This window comes from Notamacropus eugenii, chromosome 2 (genome assembly GCF_028372415.1).
Source record: "Notamacropus eugenii isolate mMacEug1 chromosome 2, mMacEug1.pri_v2, whole genome shotgun sequence".
NCBI classification, from domain to species: Eukaryota; Metazoa; Chordata; class Mammalia; order Diprotodontia; family Macropodidae; genus Notamacropus; species Notamacropus eugenii.
The window spans coordinates 229331166-229350384 of NC_092873.1; positions in this window are offsets into that span (position 1 = coordinate 229331166).

Here is a 19219-nt window from a genome sequence, read left to right on the forward strand (position 1 = left end):
TCTTCACAATCTGCTTAACAAAGTTCAGGGAAACCCTATACGCTCTTATGTCAGACTAATACACAATAAAGTTATGCTATCCAATTTCTACTAGTATTTTCCAACTATATAACAATACTTTTATTATCTAAGTGACTATTAGATTTCCTCTTTAGAACCTTACTTTATTTCCTCATGCCTCCTGCACAAATACTTTCCTTTTCATTTTCCACATAATTCATACATTTTTGATAAAACTTAGAATATTTACACTTTTTTTTAACCTCTCAACTAGGTAGTATAATGGCTAGAATGCTAGACATGGACTTAGTAAGACTTGAATTTAAATCTTGCCTCAGAAGCTTACTAGTTCTATAATCCTGAACAAACTACCTAACCTCTCTCATACCCAGTCTTCTCATCTAAAAGAGATAGGCTGACAGCACCTAGTTCACAAGGTTTTTTGTTTGTTTGGTTTGGGTGAACCAAATGAGAACACATATAAAGTACTTAATCAACCCTAAGGAGCCATGTAAAAGCTGATTGTTATTAATTATTTTTATTTTCCCTATTCTATATCTTCAACCTTTTTGATATAGCATACCAATTCTCCTTTTCTTGTCTTTCAAGGTCCTCTAAAACATAGATTCAATGGAGCATGGCCTAGGGGAAAGAAACCTGGATCTAGAGATCAGAGGACTTGAGGTGGAATCATTCACTACTTGAGTAATAAGGCCCTGAAGCTCTGTGGTCCTGTGTTTTCTCACCAGAAAAATGAGGGGTTTGGATTAGATGACCTAGCACTTCAAGCTTAAAGTATATGATTGGACATTTCTATGTTTTCTTACTATATATCCTATATTCAATGAAACACAATTTCAAGAAAGGTAAAAATCAAGGGGTAAAAACAAGATGGGGGAAGAAAAATCAGGGAATTGCCTGAGTTCTCCCAAATTCCCCTCCAAACAACTTTAAGCAATGTCTCAAAACTCTGGAGTGGTAAAATCTGCAAAAAGATGTGATAAAACAAATTTCTAGTGCAAGACAGGAAAGTTTGTCACACTGAGGTGAAAATAGAATTCAGTCCTATGCCAACACAGCAAACTAGCAGCAGGCCTTGAAGATAAATGAATCAGTGGGGGCAGCAGCAGCCTCCAGAGCTCTCATTCCACAGATGTTAAGGGTCTCTGACAATTGTCCAGAAGGAGATTCTAGGGGACCTTTTGCTGGTTCTAGGTGCAGGAGTCGATTGCATTGCTTATATGAGTAATCCGATTACATTCTTGGGTCACAGACCCAGAGTGAAAAAGAGAACTACACCAAACTTTGTGGTCACAGGAACAGGTACACTAGTCATAGTTCCATTGTGAAAAAGAACGTCTGTGGTTACTCACAGACCAGAACACAGGTCAGGAGAGTACTAAACACTCTTCTCCTTAATTCATACTATGTTGGAAGATCTGAGAACTTACAGAGTCCCCCAAACTAACTCTGAAAACAACATCATCACAAAAAAGCTAAAGGTTGGAACAATAACCCATCCCTCCCAGAAATAGAGTTCCATTTTAGAATAAAGTTACAAGTCCAGAAACAGGCTGGAAAATGAGCAAACAGCAGAAAAAATCTTGACTATAGAAAATTACTATGGTGACAGAGAAGATCAAAACACAAACTCAGAAGAAGACAACAATGTCAAAACTTCTACATCCACAATTGGGCTCAAACCCCAAAAGAATCTCAGGAAGAGATTTAAAAAATTTAAAAATAAAATCAGAGAGGAAGAGAAAATTTAGAAACTGGAACTAAAGAGAATAAAAACAAGCAGAAAAGCTCAATCAGAGGAAGGTGCACAGTGTAGACAACATAATTGCCAGCTCATTAATGAGTCAATTCAATTAAGAAAAGAAAGACGCCAAAAGCATGGGGGTAAATGTGCAATCTTATTAAAATCTCCAAAAGGTAGCAAACATTATATTTTCAAAAATGAAAATAGTCTACACATATATCAATGAGGTCCTTGACAATGGCATTGTTAGGGAATATGAATGCTTTCAAATGTAATTATTTACAGTAGATTGTCACAAAGTTAACTATGAAAACATAGGAAATATAAGATCTCACTCATTTTTTTAAAAAAAGACATTGATTCTGAAATACAAAATGTTAATTCAAGTGTCCCTTTCAACAAGGTGTTTGATTCACACACACACACACACACACACACACACGTGTGTATAAGTATGCATATGTAGATATATCTATGTGTGTATATATAAATTATTCAAGATTCCTTGAAATATGTAAAAAATGCATAAAATGACCTTGTTCAACATTTATCTGATCATTAATATTGTAATAAACATCCTACTTAAAGATCTATCTTCACAAAAAAGGATTGACCAATAGCACAGAGGACTGAACACAGAGCCCAGTTAAAAGGAGGAATTCTGTATAGACTGGAATATTCTTCAGTTATTCTTCTGAGTAGATGATATCCTATTGGTTATATCAAGTCCTGAAACACTGTAGAGCCTCCCAAACGTGAACCATATCCACTCAAAGGAGTGTGATCTGACCATACACACAGGGAGGAAAAAGGATGAAGAATGCCTATCACCCAGATTATGATATGAAATTAGGCAGACAGCCTACAGAGGTCATTAAGGGTATATATATATATATATATATATATATATATATATATATATATATATATATATATATATATATATATATATATATATATATATATATATATATATATATATATATATATATATAAGTTGGGTATATATATATATATGTAAACTGCAGGAAGAGAACATTATGCTGGACAGAAAATAGTAGAACCCTTTTATCAACATCAAACTCTTCCCTGAAACAAAAGTCTTTCTCTTTAACAACATTCTATTATAATGGTTGTATGGGAAACTAGGTGGCATAGTGGATAGAACACTAGGCTTGGGAAAATCAGGAAGAACTTAGTTCAAATTGGTCTCATATACTCACTAGCTAAGTGATCTTCAACAAGTCATATTTCCTCATCTGTAAAATGAGCTGGAGAAGGAAATGGCAAAACACTCTAGTATCTTTGCCAAGAAAACCATGAATGCACTCACATAGAGTCAAACATGACTAAAATTAATAAACAACAAAAATGGTTGTATTTTTTAGACTTGTGGTACATTATAGTCTCCAACAAATTAACATCAAATATCACCCATAAGTGTAATGTTAATTTAAATGGGAAGATCTTTCCCATTCATTAATAGACTATGTTACCTGCCTGAGTCACATGAATCTAAGAATAGGAAGAGGTAGAGTAGGAAAGGTGGAAGAGGAAAAGGCAGAGCTGGAGCAGAGCTGAGAGAAAATTTTGTCAGAGCAGTCAGAACTGAGGGAGAAAGAGGAGGTAGACAGCTAAGCTCATAAGTGTTTGTTAGTTTGTGGGAAGGCCCTAGCATGAAGAAGGCTTGGAGATGGTGTTATCCTCGGCATTTTTATTGTGTATAGATTTTTATTACTATGATTGATTTGGCTTTCTGGTGTTTGAATAAATATTTTGGTTCTATCTTCCACGTGGAGAGTCTATTGAATTTTGTGATTCAGAATTGTGCTGGGATATTCATGGCCATGTAGGTTCTATGAATGTCACGTTGGTGCTATGATAGGACAAAGGAGAGACAGAAGATCATTATAAATAGGCTGTAACACATATCAAATAGGAAACTATGAAAAGCAGAAGTAAGGATATTATTAAAGAAATGAACCCACCCTCCTTTTCCCCCAAAAAACCCAATAAGCTGGTCATAGAGATTTATTACATTATTAACTACTGTACAGTCCTGATATTAAGAGAAAGTCAGAATGTACCCTAAGCACATTAAATAGATCATACCTCCTGTGACAGCTTATGGGAAGACATAATAATAGTGATAATAATAATAGTATCCAGCATTTCTATAGCACCTTAAAGGTTGCAAAGCACTTAACAAATATCATCATATTTTATGCTTACAACAACCCTGGGAGGTAGCAGCTATTATTATTCTCATTTCACAGATGAGGAAATGAAGGCAGAAATAATAGCTAACATTTGTATAGCACTTACTATGTGCCAGATGTTGTGCTAAGAACTTTACAATTATTATCTCATTTGATCCTCACAACAACCCTGGGAGATAAGTGCTATGCTATCCCCCATTTTACAAATGAGAACATTGAGAGAAACAAGGCTAAATCACTTACTCCAGGTCATATAGCTATTAAGTATCTTAAGTCTGATTTGAATTCAGTTTCCAGGTCTAGCACACTATCCACTGCACTGCCTAGATGCCCTGGATCACGCAGCTATTAAGTGTCTCAGACCACATTTGATCTAAGACTTCCCTAATTCCAGATGCAGCCCTGTTGACTGTGCCACATAACTACTATTAAAGTTGAGAATGAGTTGTTTTAGACATGAATAGACTGAAAGCTGCATTCATGGGGGCATCAACATCAACAAAATCACAATTCCATTTGAATACTGAACAGCCAAGGCAAATCAAACCACTCACAATTCTCTGGATACCTTTACATTTTCCTAGGTCTCTGCCTTTGAAAATGTAATTCTCCTTATTTGCCCTTTCTCCTCTCCTCTACCCCATCTTTCTCTATAAAGATTATATTTATGCTTCAAAGAACAAGCCAAATACCACCTCCTCCTTGAGCCTCTCCATGATGACCTTGACAATTATTTCTACCTTCTCCAACTTCTAACAGGACTTTGTACTTCTCTGACAAGTGTAACATGATGCCTTGTATCGTAGTTCCATTTGTATGTGCCTCTGCCATTAAATTGTAATCCTGTGTCTAAAGTACTCCATAAGGGAGAAATGACTTGCTTTAAAAAGTCGTGTCCTTCCTCAGCCTTCAGTTTCTGAGACCCATTCTGGATGTTTGTATATTCCAAAAATGGTAGTAGTGCAGATGAAGAGTATTTTCGTTTTATGAATTGTATGGTTTCAATTTCCTATTATGTTCATCTCACTTTCTCTTGATTTGCCAACATAAAAAGTGAATTTGCTCCACTGCTTTCCACACATATATAGGTATATAGATATATGTATATAAATGTATAGGTATATATACACATACGTAACCACTTTATAAAGTCTTAAATTCATCGGAGAAATTTTATAGATCATATTTCAATTCGCTGCTTGTGAAATTTCTTGTTATATATCTGTCCTTGTTGTTGTTCAGTCACATGTGACTCTTCATGAACCCATTTGTGATTTTCTTGGTCAATATACTGGAGTGGTTTGAAATTTCCTCCTCTGGATCACTTTATAGATGAAGAATCAGCAAAACAGGGGTAAACATTGCCCAAAATGACAAAGCTAGTTTCAGAGGTCACATTTGAACTCAAGAAGAAAGTCTACCTAATTCCAGATCTGGCACTGGCACTCTATTCACTGCACCAACTAACTGCCCCATGTCTATCCTACTAGAAGATAAATTCCTTAAGGATAGAGACCACATTTTATGTAAACTTGATGTTCCCCTTACTAGCTAACACAACAATATGTGCAAGATAGACATTAAAATGATATTATGCTGCATTTTTTATTTCATATTTTATCCCTCTATTCATCTTTGCATCTGACATTGCATCCAGTGAATTTCATGAAGTTGTTGCTGTTGTTGTTAGGATTAAAAATACTTAATAACAACAATGATTTTTGAAATATTCAAGTTCGCGAATCACTTTATATACACTATCTCTTTTAAACCTAACAATAGTCCTTTGAGGCTCATATCACAAATATTAAGAAAGATAAACTCAAATTGAGATAAAAGACTTGCCCACAGTCATATAGAAGCATACATTCCAAACATTTCAATTAAGTGAATTATTTCTAATAGTTGAAGAGAGACAGTTTATTGTAGTGGATTGAGTACCAGGCCTTGGAGTGAATAACACCTTGTTTTAAGTTTTCACTGTCATATACTGGCTGTGTGACCATGAACAAGTCACTTAACCTCTTTGTTACCTAGGCAGTTCTGAATGTTAGATCTGTGAAGATTCATATCTGTTGGAAAGACTTTCTAATTAACAGTTGCTGATGAATTTTCAGATCCAATTACTATTGATTTTAATGATTATTTCAACTAAATTCTTCCTTTTATATCTCATCATGGCATAAATCTCTAACCCTAGGTTCTCAAAAGCTATGAAAACTTCAGTGTTACCACTAATTTCACCTTCAATAGAGGTTTTCAAGAAAAGGCAGGACTGTCATTTGTGGGGAGGGAGAATTCTTTTTCTAATATAGGTTGATTAGACACCTTTTGAGATTCCTTCCAGCTCTGATAGGGAGAGGTATATAAACCTGATTCCATTGCAACAGCATGTTCTCAGTTAAGATAACTGCTTCTACAGTACAAGGCACTTCATTTTTTTATTTTTTTCTATTTTTTAATATTTTATTTGTTTTCAGTGTTCTACAATCACTTTCACATGTCTTAGATTTTTTCCCTTCCCTCCAGCTCCTTCCCCCCACCTCAGCTCTCCAAACCAGAGACAGTATGCAATTATATATACATCCTACACATACATTCCTGTTAAATACATAGTCATGTTGAATAGAAGAATTAAAATGAATGGGAGAAATCATAAAATAAAACACAGTAGAAAAGAAAATGATCTGCTCAATTCTGTGATCAAATTCCATAGTTCTTTCCTTGGATGTGGGAGGCATTTTGCATTGAGACCATAGGGAATTTTTTTTAAGTCTTTGTATTGTAATGAAGTACTTAGTCTCCCAGAGAAATTCCTCACACACTGTGGTTGTTGCTGTGTACAAAGTTCTCCTGGTTCTGCTCCTTTCATTCAGCATCAGTTCATAAAAGTCTTTCCAGGCCTATCTGAAGTCTTCCTGTTCATCATTTCTTATAGCACAATAGTATTCCATTATATTCATATACCATAATTTATTCAGCCATTCCCCAACTAATGGGCATCCCCTTGATTTCCAGTTTTTGGCCACTTCAAAGAGAGCTGCTATAAATATTTTTCTACATGTGGTACTCTTTCCCACTTTTATGATCTCTTGGTGATACAGTCCTAGAAGAGGTATTGCTGGGTCAAAGGGTATGTAGCCCTTTGGGCATAGTTCCAAATTGCTCTCCAGAATGGCTGGATCAGCTCACAGCTCCACCATGAATTAGTGTTCCAAGTCTCCCACATTTTCTCCAACATTTGTCATCTTCCTGTTTTTTCATGTTAGCCAATCTGAGATGTGTGATGTGGTGTCTCAGAGTTGTTTTGATGTGCATCTCTCTAATCAATAGTGATTTAGAGGATTTCTTCATAAGACTATAGACAGCTTTAATTTCTTCGTCTGAAAAGTGCCTGTTCATATCCTTTGACCATTTATCGATTGGGGAATCATTTGAATTCTTGTATATTTGACTCAGTTCTCTATATTTGAGAAATGAGGCCTTCATCACAGACACTAGTTGCAAAAATTCTTTCCCAGTTTTCTACTTCCCTCCTAATCTTGGTTCATTGGGTTTGTTTGTGCAAAAGCTTTTCAACTTAATGTAATCAAAATTATCCATTTTGAGCTTCATAATGTTCTCTATTTCTTGTTGGATCATAAATTTCTCGATTCTTGATAAATCTGACAAATACATTATTCCTTGCTCCCCTAATTTGTTTATAGTATTAATCTTTAACCTAGATCATGTATCCATTTGGACTTTATTCTTGTGTTACGGTGTCAGGCATTGGTCTATGCCCAATTTCCTCCACACTGTTATCCAGTTTTCCCAGCAATTTTTGTTAAACAGTGAGGTCATATCCCAGAAGATGAGGTCCTTGGGTTTATCAAACAGTGGATTAATATATTCATTAATATATTCATTAATGTTTTGAGTACCAACCTATTCTACTGGTCTACCCCTCTTCTTCTTAGCCAGCACCAAGTGTTTTTGATAATGTTTGCATTATAAAACAATTTTAGATCTGGTAGGACTAGGCCACCTTCCTGAACATTTCTTTTCATTAGTTCCCTTCATATTCTGGACCTTTTGTTCTTCCAGTTGAATTTTGATATTATTTTTTCTGGCTCTATAACTTAAATATCTGGTAGTTTGATTGGTATGGCACTGAATAAGTAAATTATTTTAGGTAGAATTGTCATTTTTATTATATTAGCTTGGTCTACCCATGAGCAAATGGTGTTTTTCCACTTACTTACACCTGACTTTATTTGTGTGAAAGTGTTTTATAATTGTGTTCATATAGTCCCTGGGTTTCTTTTGGCAGGTGGACTCCCACATATTTTATAGTATCATAGCTTTAAAGGGGATTTCTCTTTCTATCTCTCGCTGTTGGGCTTTGTTAGTAAGATATAGAAATGCAGATGATTTATGTCGTTTATTTTGTAACCTGCAACTTTGTTAAAGTCGTTTATTATTTCAAGTAGATTTTTACTTGATTCTCTGGGATTCTCTAAGTATATCATTATGTCATCTGCAGAGAGTGATAACTTACTTTGTTCTTTGCCCATTCTAATTCCTTCAATTTATTTTTCTTCTCTTATCACTACAGCTAGCATTTCTAATGCTATATTGAATAATAGTGGAGATAATGGACATCCTTGTTTCACCCCTGATCTTATTGGAAATGCATCTATCTTGTCCCCATTGCATATAATGCTTGTTGACTGTTTTAGGTATTTACTGCTTATTATTTTATGGAAAGTTCCATTTATTCCTTTGTTTTCCAGGGTTTTCAATAGGAATGGGTGTCATATTTAGTCAAAAGCTTTTTCTGCATCTATTGAGATAATCATGTGTTTCTGTTAATTTTGTTGTTGGTAACATCAATAATGCTAATGGTTTTTCTAATATTGATCCGGTCCTGCATTCCTCGTATAAATCCTACCTGATCTTAATGTATTATTCTCATGATAAGTTCCTGTATTCTTCTTGCTAATATCTTATTTAAAAATTTTACATCTATATTGATTAGAGCAATTAGTCTATATTTTGTTTCTCTGTGTGGATTATTCCTGGTTTGGTTATCAAAACAATATTTGTATCATAAAAAGAATTTCAGAGGACTCCTTCTTCCCCAATTTTCTCAAATAGTCTATATAATATTAGAATTAACTGTTCTTTAAATGTTTGATAGAATTCACTTGTAAATCCATCTGGCCCTGGAGATTTTTTCCTAGGGAGTTCATTGATGGCTTGTCCAATTTCTTTTTCTGAGATGGGGTTATTTAAGTATTCAGTGTCCTCTTCTGTCAATCTGGGCAACATATTTTTTTTAAAAGTACTCATTCATCTCATTTAGATTGTCGAATTTATGGGCATACAGTTGGGCAAAATAATTTCTAATTATTGTTTTAATTTCCTCCTCATTGCAGGTGAGTTCACACCTTTCATTTTTGAAATTGGCGATTGGCAAATCTTTATTTTTTTAAATCAAATTGACCAAAGGTTTATCAATTATATTAATTTTTTTTCATAAAACTAACTCTTAGTGGTATTTATTAGTTCAATAGTTTTCTTAATTCCAATTTTATTAATCTCTTCTTCGGTTTTCAGTATTTCTAATTTGGTATTTACTTGAGGATTTTCAATTTGGTCTTTTTCTGACTTTTTCAGCTCTTTCTCTATTTTATTCATGTAGGCATTCAAAGATATAAAACTTCCCCTAAGAATTCCTTTTGCAGTATCCCATAATATTTGTTATTGTCATTCTCTTGGATGAAGTTGTTGATTGTTTCTATGATTTGTTGTTTAAGCCACTCGTTCTTTAGGATTAGATTATTTAGTTTCCAGTTAAATTTTGGTCTGTCTTTTCGTGGCCTTTTATTACATGTAATTTTTATTGCATTATGATCTGAGAGGGATGCATTCAATATCTCTGCCTCTCTGCACTGGATTTTGAGGTTTTTATTCCTTCTTGCATGGTCAAATTTTGTATATGTGCAATGTATCACTGAGAAAAAAAAGTATATTCCTTTCTATCCCCACTCACTTTTCTCCAGAGATCTATCATATCTACCTTATCCAGAGTTTTTAACTTCTTAACTTCTTTCTTGTTTATTTTGAGTTTAGATTTATCAAGTTCAGAGAGGGGGAGATTGAGGTACCCCACTAGTATAGTTTTTCTATTTCTTTTTGTAACTCCCTTAACTTCTCCTCTAAGAACTTGGATGCTATACCACGTGGAGCATATTCAGTGTTGATATTGCTTCATTGTCTATGGTGTTTTGTCTGACATTCAAATCGCTACCCCTGCTTTTTTTACATCAGATGAAGCACAATGTATTCTGCTCCAACCTTTTAGCTTTACCCTGTGTGTATCCCCTCCCCCATTTCAAATGTGTTTCTTGTAAACAACATATTGTTGGATTATAGTTTTTAACCCATTATGCTATCTGTCTCCAATTAATGGGAGAGTTCATCCAATTCACATTCACAGTTATGATTACTATCTGTGTCTTTCCCTCCATCCTCTTTCCCCCTGTTTGTGCTTTTAGTTCTCCCTTCTCCCCTCCCCTCCACAACAGAGTTAATTTTTACCACCGCCTCCCACAGTCTTCCCTTCCTTCTTTCAACCCCTCTCCCTTTTACTCCCCTTTGCCCTTACTACTTCTTCCCTCCCTTTTAGCCTCCCCTCCCTTTTCTTTCCCTCTTCCCCTACTACTGCCTATAGAGTTAGTTAGATTTATATACTTAAGTTTATTGTTGCCTGCTTGAACAAAATCAGTTGAGAGTAAACATCAAACAATACTCATCATCCTCCCCTTTTCCTTCTACTATAATATAATTTTGTGTCTCCTCCTGTGATGTAATTTACCGTTTCCTGCCTCCTCCTTTTCACATCTCCTGTTACAATCCCTTCACAGTCTTAAATCACATTTTTATCATCACATAATTTACTTTCTACTCACTTCCTCTGTCTATGTATATGCCTTTTATATTTCATAATAAATATATACAATTTCCAAGATTAACAAGTATCATCTTTCCTTATAGGGATGTAAAATTGCCTATATTGAGAGGCAAATTTTTTCTCCTATTTACCTTTTTATGCCTCTCTTGAGGCCTGCATTTGAAGATAGAATTTTCTATTGATTTCTGCCCTTTTCACCAGGAAGACCTGGACATTCCTTATTTCACTGAATGTACATCTCCTTGCCTGATATATTATGTTCAATTTTGCTGGGTAGTTGGTCCTTGGTTGTAGTCCCAGCTCCTTTACTTACAAAATATCATACTCCAATTCCTTTGATCTTTAAATGTAGAAGCTGCAAGACCCTGTGTGATCCCGGCTGTAGCTCTTCAATATTTGAATGATTTCTTTCTGGCTGCTTGTAGTATTTTCTCTTTCACTTGATAGTTCTGGAATTTGGCAATGACATTCCTTGGTGTTTTTAGTTTGGGATCCCTTTTGGGAGGTGACCAGTTCATTATTTGGTGACTCTTGCCCTCTGGATCTAGAATTTCTGGGCAATTTTCCTTTATGATTTCTTGGAAAATGTTGTCCATGCTCTTTTTTTCATCACGACTTTCTATGAGGCCAATAATTCTTAGATTTTCTCTCTTGGATATACTTTCCAGGTCAGTTGTTTTTCCAATGAGATATTTTACATTTTCTTCTATCTTTTCATTCTTTACATTTTGTTGACTGATTCTAGATGTCTCATAGAGTCATTAGCTTCTACTTGCCCAATTCTAATTTTTATCAAATTGTTTTCTTCAGTTAACTTTTGCATCTCCTTTTTCATCTGTCCAATTATTGCTTTTAAGGAGTTATTGTCTCCAGTTAGTTTTTGTACTTCCTTTTCCATTTGCCCAATTTTCCTTTTTAAGGAGCTGTTCTCTTCAGGGAATTCTTTTTTCATACTTTTAAAATCATTGATCAGTTTTTCTTCCATTTCTCTAATTTGACTTTTAAAATTCTTCTTCAACTCTTCCAAGAGTGCTCTTTGTGCTTGTGAACAGTTCATAGTCTTTCTGAAATTTCAGGTGGGAGTACAGTGCTAACCTCTTTGGTATTCATATTTTTGTCCTTATTTGCATAGAAATATTCTATGGTCTTTTCTTTCCTGCTTTGCTTCTTACTCATGGTGATGATAATAACCCTTTTCTGGCTCTTAAAGTAGATATCTGCTTCTAGGGCATGAGTGGCTCTGTCCCACAGTTCTTGTGCCTTGAACTTGAGGTTTTGTGTGTTGTGGCCCTGGATTCTTTCAGCCAGAAGCGAAATTGCTGCAGCTTACTTGGTGCTGAGCTGGCTGGTGTGAGAAAGCAGAAGGCAGGTGAAGTCTTTTTTGTGCTTCCCTGGATTTACCCTGGAGCTAGCTTGTTAAGTGTGGGGGAGGGGTGGTCTGGACATATGAGGTCTCCTCTGCTGAGTTATAGCATAGGCAACCTCAGCAGTTAGTGATTTTGGCTGCCCTAGTGTCTTCATGATTTCCCTGGGGTGCTGAGGCACTCCTGGGTTCCTGATATTGGTGGTTGTGGGGCTCCACTCCCCTGGGTGTTCTGAAGCTACTCCTGGTTTGCTGAGGTGGGGCTGTCTGGGACAGCTCTGGTACTGCACTGGTCCCCTTCAGCCACAGCAAGAGGGACCTTCCTTAGTGATTTTCCTAGCCTCACATGCTAACAGACTGTTTGCCCCTTCTGCTAATCCCACTGTTCCAGGACTTTTCTGGGGAGATAGGTTATCATTCTTTCAAAGTCAACAAGGGGAAGGGGAGAGAACATTCACCAATGACTGCCATTTGGCTCCTGGAAGTTCAAGTAGGTGACTTACAGACATTTAATCTGTAGCCTGATGGTCTCAGGAGCAGCCGTGGCAGACACCTGGGGCTCTATAGCTCTCACTTGCTTGGTTCCCCTGGACTCCTATCTCGACTGCTCGAGATTCCACAGTGCAGCCCCTGCCTCAGGGCACCTGGGACTTCCTGCTCAGTCCCTCCATGGCAGGGACGCACTGGTACAGCCTCTGCGTTGTGTTCTGTGTGCTGTGTACTCCTCCAGCCCTGTGGAACAGATCCTTCCCATTGACCTTCCATTCTGTCCTGGGTTGTGAATCTCCAAGGCACTTTCTTTTGAATTTATAATCTCAGTGAGTTGACTAGACTGCATTGAGAAGTAGAGACCTACTTGTCCAGGGTCATTACTTGTCAGAGGCAGCACTTGAACCCAGGTCTTCCTAGGACCTTGCTTGCTTCCAGAACTTGCTTGCTGTCAATGATAACACACTGCTTTTTTTCCAGTTCTGCTGTTCAATAAATTTATGAAACAGCATTGGTCTTGGAGTCAAGCAGTTGGATGTCAAATCCCAACTCTTCCCCTTTATCATTTGTTTGAACTTGCCCTCATTCTCGGAGCTTCAGTTGTCATATCACTAGGATGAGAGATTTAAAGTAGATGGTTCTGAAGGATTTTTTTTTTAGCTCTTGATCCTGTGATGTCAAGTTATTATTTCATCTACAGCAACTTATAAAAGCTATCTTCTATGATACAGAGCAATTGTTTCCTACATCAGTGGAAGCAATACCCAGAAAGATGAACGAACAGATTTCTGAAATACTAAAGTCCTTTTCTTAAACAATCTCAATGAATTTAATGTAAACGTATTTTAGCAATGTGAATCCTTGTGACCAGGTATATTAAAAATAACCCAAGTTAAGTAAAGAAATTCTATTTGCAAAATATATTAGTGCCAATAATGGGAATTAAAAATATTGATTAGGTGAGACTGGTTTCCTATGAAAGCCCATATCTTTTCTTGATTACTAATGAAGCACTGGGTCACATGGTATCATGCCCTCTGGATCTGAAAAGAGCGTATATACTGTGAGGTGAGGTTTTGCTTTGGGGCTTAGTTTTTGAAATAAAGTTCATTTGCCAAATGAGACTGTGGGCAGCTGATTTAAGAAGTCCCCTGGCTTTGAAAACCCAGATATTGGTGCTTCTCTGTCTGGTAATGATGTATGTGTTGCCTATGGTCAGACAGTTGCAAGCCCTGTCACTTGATCCTGATTGTATTTTCTCTGCTGGCATATGTGTTTGATTAAAGTGACTATTGACTCCTCAAAACTTGCTTTCCTTCTAGAAAAGCAGATCTAAGAACCTGTGAAGTGTGCCCTCCTGTGGGTACCAGGGTGCTTGGTGGTACAGTGTCACAAATTTCATTGCTAATATTTATAAATCTATCCATACTAAAAAGCTATTATTTTCCCAATTTGGAGTTAGATTTGTTTTTGTTTATTTTTAGGCAAGACAAACAATGCAGAATAGACATTTCCCCTTTCTGGTGAAATAATATATTTGTATTCCACAATTTGTTCAGTCATTCGCCAATTCAAAAGCACCCCCTTTGTTTCCAGGTTTTTGTTACCACGCATAGAGGTGTTGTAGATTTTCCATATTACTTTGTCATTGACCTTTTTTGTTTTAAATGATCTCAAGTATCCACATGTGGTTTTCATTTATGAAATACAAACTCTACCTGAATTTAATATTATAACCAGCAGCATGTTTTATAACTAAACTAAAGAGGGGGCAAAATAAGGGAAACTGGGTATTATATTGTGAGGTATATCCCTAACTTCCATGTGACTCATCTTTCAGATGAATTTTGTGACTGTTGAAATATGTTGAGAAAGACTGGAATCTCTTTCCAAATACCTGGACCTCAAAGCTCAGACACAACTTACTCCATGAAATTTTCCAAGATTCTTTCAGCCAGAGTGCTATCTATTCTTCAAAACTTCATAATACTTTCAATCTCTAATGTGGTTCTTGCCATCTTTCTGGTATTAATATATTTTCTCATAATCTTGACTTTTTTCCTTCACATTTAATAATATAGTATCTAATAGCATATCCAGCAGAGATTCCTAAGCCTTAGGGCATGAAATGTACAAGAAGGTCTAGCATTCCAGAGCATCAGAAATTAAGACTAGAATTGTTTCTTCTCCATGAGAAATATCTGTTATATATACTTCATTTCCTAGCACTTTGGAATAATGCTAAAAAGTTGGTACTGAATTTGAAATCAAACTAACCCTGGAGTTCTGATCATTAGACAGCTAGAATTGGATGATGCCTCGATCCATTTACCTTCACTTCCAAAATACCTGCATTTGGAGGGAAGAACTATGGAGGCTATTATAACCACAGCCCCTATTTTACTGATTCTTTCACCATTCTGTTGGCTGGCAAATCAAGGTATCTTGAACCCCTCATCTCTAAGATCCAGAGTCACTGATGCCTGAGATAAAAATAACCTCCTACCATGTTATGTATTTTTAAATTAAATGTTTTATTTTTCCCTAATTACATGTAAAAATAATTTTTAACATTGACTTTTTAAAATTTTTGAATTATAAATTCTCTTATTCCCTTCCTTCTCTACTCCTCTCAATTGAAAAGCTAAGTACCTGTGTCTGCTGCCTTACTTACAAAAATTGAGGGTATGCATTGTGAGCTCCCTTGCTCCTCCACTTCAAATTTCAACACTGATATCATCCTCTATTTCTTTGTTCTCATCTCTGAGGAAAATATGGCCTATGCTCTTGCCAGTTGCCCTTCCTACACTGATCCTCTACTCCATGACCTCCCTTGTCCCCTGGAAGCTTGGTCAACAAATCCCTCCTCGCCTAATGTCAATATCTTCATTACTACTGGCTCCTTCCCTAATGCTTTGAAACCTTCATAGGGTTCCACCTTCCTAAAATTGAAACAAAACAAAAACAAAACCAAAAAAACCTACTTCCTATCCTCCCATGTCATAATAGATTATTTTGTTTCATTCTGTTGTCAAGTTCCCAGAGTTTTCCATTCTCAGTCATCCCTCTCCCTTCCTATCCATTCTTTCCCTAACCCTCTCACATTAAGGTTTCTGATGTCAAAACTCTATTTGACAACATACTAAACTCTTCAATTCAACAGCCTTCTCTCAACCCTCATCTTGCTTGACCTCACAGAAACTCTTCAATCTGATGAATCCTTTCTCCCCTATACATGTCCCAATTACTGTGGGGGGTATCACCAGCATCTCTGTCACCCACTTCTGTAATTTTGAAATAATTCTTGACTATTCACTCTCCCTCATCCGGTCCCATATCCTGTCACTTGCCACATCTTGTAATTCTATCTCTATAGTATGCCTTCTATCCCTCAGTAGCCTCATTACTCATATAGGTTTTCACTTATTTGAATCACTCAAAACACCTTTCCGTAACTATTGCAGCAGTTTCCTATTTGGCATACAAATTTATAGTCTCTCTCCTCTCCACTCCCCAAATAGTTGCAAAAATATTCTTCCTAAGGCACAAGTCTGATTTTGTCAATTCCCTAACCAATACTGTTTAGTGTTTCCCTATTGCATTTAGGATAAAATACAGATAACTCCCCTGGCATTTGAGCTTGTCCATTTTTTCCTGTCTACTTTTTCAGTCTTATTGCCCTTTAACATACTCTTTATTATAGAACTTTAGTTATATGAATATTTCATTCTATTTCCTGTCTCTATGGATTTGCAAAATGTCTACCATCATTTTTATAATGGAGTCTTTTCATTTCTGCAGTCATTAGACTTGTCATCTTCAAATTTCATCTAAGCTATTATGTTGTCCATAAAGGCTTCCTACCACTACACCAATTATTTGTTCAAAATAATTTGTATTTGTTTCTATGTGCATGTACATCCCTTCAGTAGACTATAAATTCCTTGAAGTCAGAATTCGATTTTAATTTTGTATTCCCATGAACTAACATGCTGTGTTGTACATAGAATGCTTTAACAAGAGTTTATGGACTGATTGAATTGATTCCAGCACACTGCTTTGCTGTAGTGCTCAATAAATAATTTTGTTAAAATGACCTCTTATGGATTTTCAGCAATTAGCATAGACAGAACTTTCTGTAAAGGTCTCTTAGGATCCTGTTTGAAATTCTCTCAGATGGAGTGATCTGACTTTGAAAGTCTAAAACCACATATGTCTGACTGGCACTCAAAATCATTTGTTGCTCCTAATGAGGAATAACCTTTATTTTTGATGTTCAATGTGTCTCTTTTAGAGAAATATGAGGTCCAAATCCTCTGAAAAGTAATTACATGTGGATGTAACTGGAGCACTCTTCAGGCTGTCTCTTTGATTTTAAATAATTTTCATAAATACCCCAAACAGGCTTTTCTTGAATGCTTTTAAAAACAAATGCCAATTCTGGATTTGGGATATTGATCCGATTATTAGCTCTTGTTTTTCATTGTTACAGCAAATCTAACTACTCTGCCAAGTGCCTTTGGAGATAATTTAAAGAATCCAATTGACATTTTAGTAACTATTGTATTTACATCAGTAAATAGTTATTGAAGAAACTCTTCAAGGGGAACAGTAAAGTTGGAATTAATCAACTGACTCAATTATTTCACCTGAAAATGCTTCCAAAAGAGAATAAAGTAGAAATAATCTTATCAGATTCAGCATCTTTTATTCAAGCTAAGTTCCCCATAAAACAATTTTAAAGCACTATGTATATGTATATACAATATGTAATAAATAAAATCATTACAGAAGTGATAGTAATAATAGCCAGAATTTTAAGAGTGCTTTAAGATCTGCAAGAGGTATTATACATTCTCATACCATGCATATACAATTAAATTATACACATTAATAGCATTAAATTCCTAGATTAAAATGGAATAGAAAATGCAGTGAAATTTGTTTCATACATTAAAATTTGAATATGAGATCTTGAAAATAATATTTAAAGTAGCAATCAAAAATAGAGGAATTGAATTAATAAAGTTAGCATGGAATAAAAACAAAACTTTTCTTGCTCTCAAGGAGCTTAAGACCAATAATTTGGGTAAAACAGAAATCTCAATCAAGAAAGGACAAAGGAGCTGTGATAAAAAAAAATGCTATCTACCTCAAGAGAGAGAACTCTTGAGAGAAGACTGAGGCATACATTTCCCCCACCCCCATTTTTTTCCTTTATTTTTTTCCTTTTATTTTATGGGTTTTATTTGTTGTGTGTGTGTGTGCGTGTGTGTGTGTGTGTGTGTGTGTGTGTGTGTGTGTGTGTTTTGAACATGACTAATATGGAAATGTTTCCCATGTCTTCACATGCTTTGATATATTACTTGCCTTGTAAAGAGGTCAGGGAGGGAGAAAATTTGGAACTCAAAAAAAAATTTAAATTAATGGTAAAAATGTAATTGGAAAGTATTTATGAAACAAAATTTATTTTTAAAAAGGAGAAAAATCTCCTTATATTTTATATCCACTTCTCTGTTCATAGTTGGTAGTACCCTGTAGCCTACTTTTATCTACTCTTCCCTCCATTGCTCTTTGAATGACCCACAACTTTAATATGTTTAGACTAGTATTCTTTTGTTTGCAGCTATATAGCATCATCAGAAAAATATTTAAAATAACAGAGTTGGGGTCATTAAATGCATAGTGCATTTCTCCCCACTTGTAATCAAGTCCTCTTCAAATTACAGAAATAATTCACTGGTTAGCTGAAGTGTGTCCCAAATTTAGCTATAGATAAAAGGTTGTGATTCATATACAATACACTTTGCATTTAAAAAAAAAAACTTATAAACTACTTTAAATATAATGTTCTCTGTTTTGTTATAACTTCTTTTACTTGATTTGACGTCAAGTTCACAAGAGTTTGATGTATTCCTCAGCATAAAACATTTGTCAAATAATCTCTTTTTCCAATTCTATATCAGTTTCCCACAGGGTGTGAATCAAATAACTTTCCAGACCATGGAAACATGTTTCTCTCTCTTATCTTCTTATCTTAACCTTTTCTGACATATGATATCAAAGTCATGTTGCAGTATGCCATTTCCATTTTCGAATTTCTGAAATTCTGGACCAATTACTTTTCCCATAGCCACAATCCATCTAATAGCATTAATTGTTCCCTCAGTGTAGACAAGACTTCCAGGACTACTAGGAATAACAATCTTGAAATTATTTGGTAGTCTTTTTGTCCATTGTGAAGATGACCAGATGTTACATATTCACCAGAAGTCTGTTTTATTGTTCTCTGTTTTTTAAGGTTTGGTCTACCCTTAAGTGAAAAAGTGAATTTCAGAGGTAAAAAAAAAAAAAAAAAAAAAAAAAGTGCCTTTCAACATACTGTCAAGTATTCCAGTCTTTGTATTGTTTTACTCATCACAAAT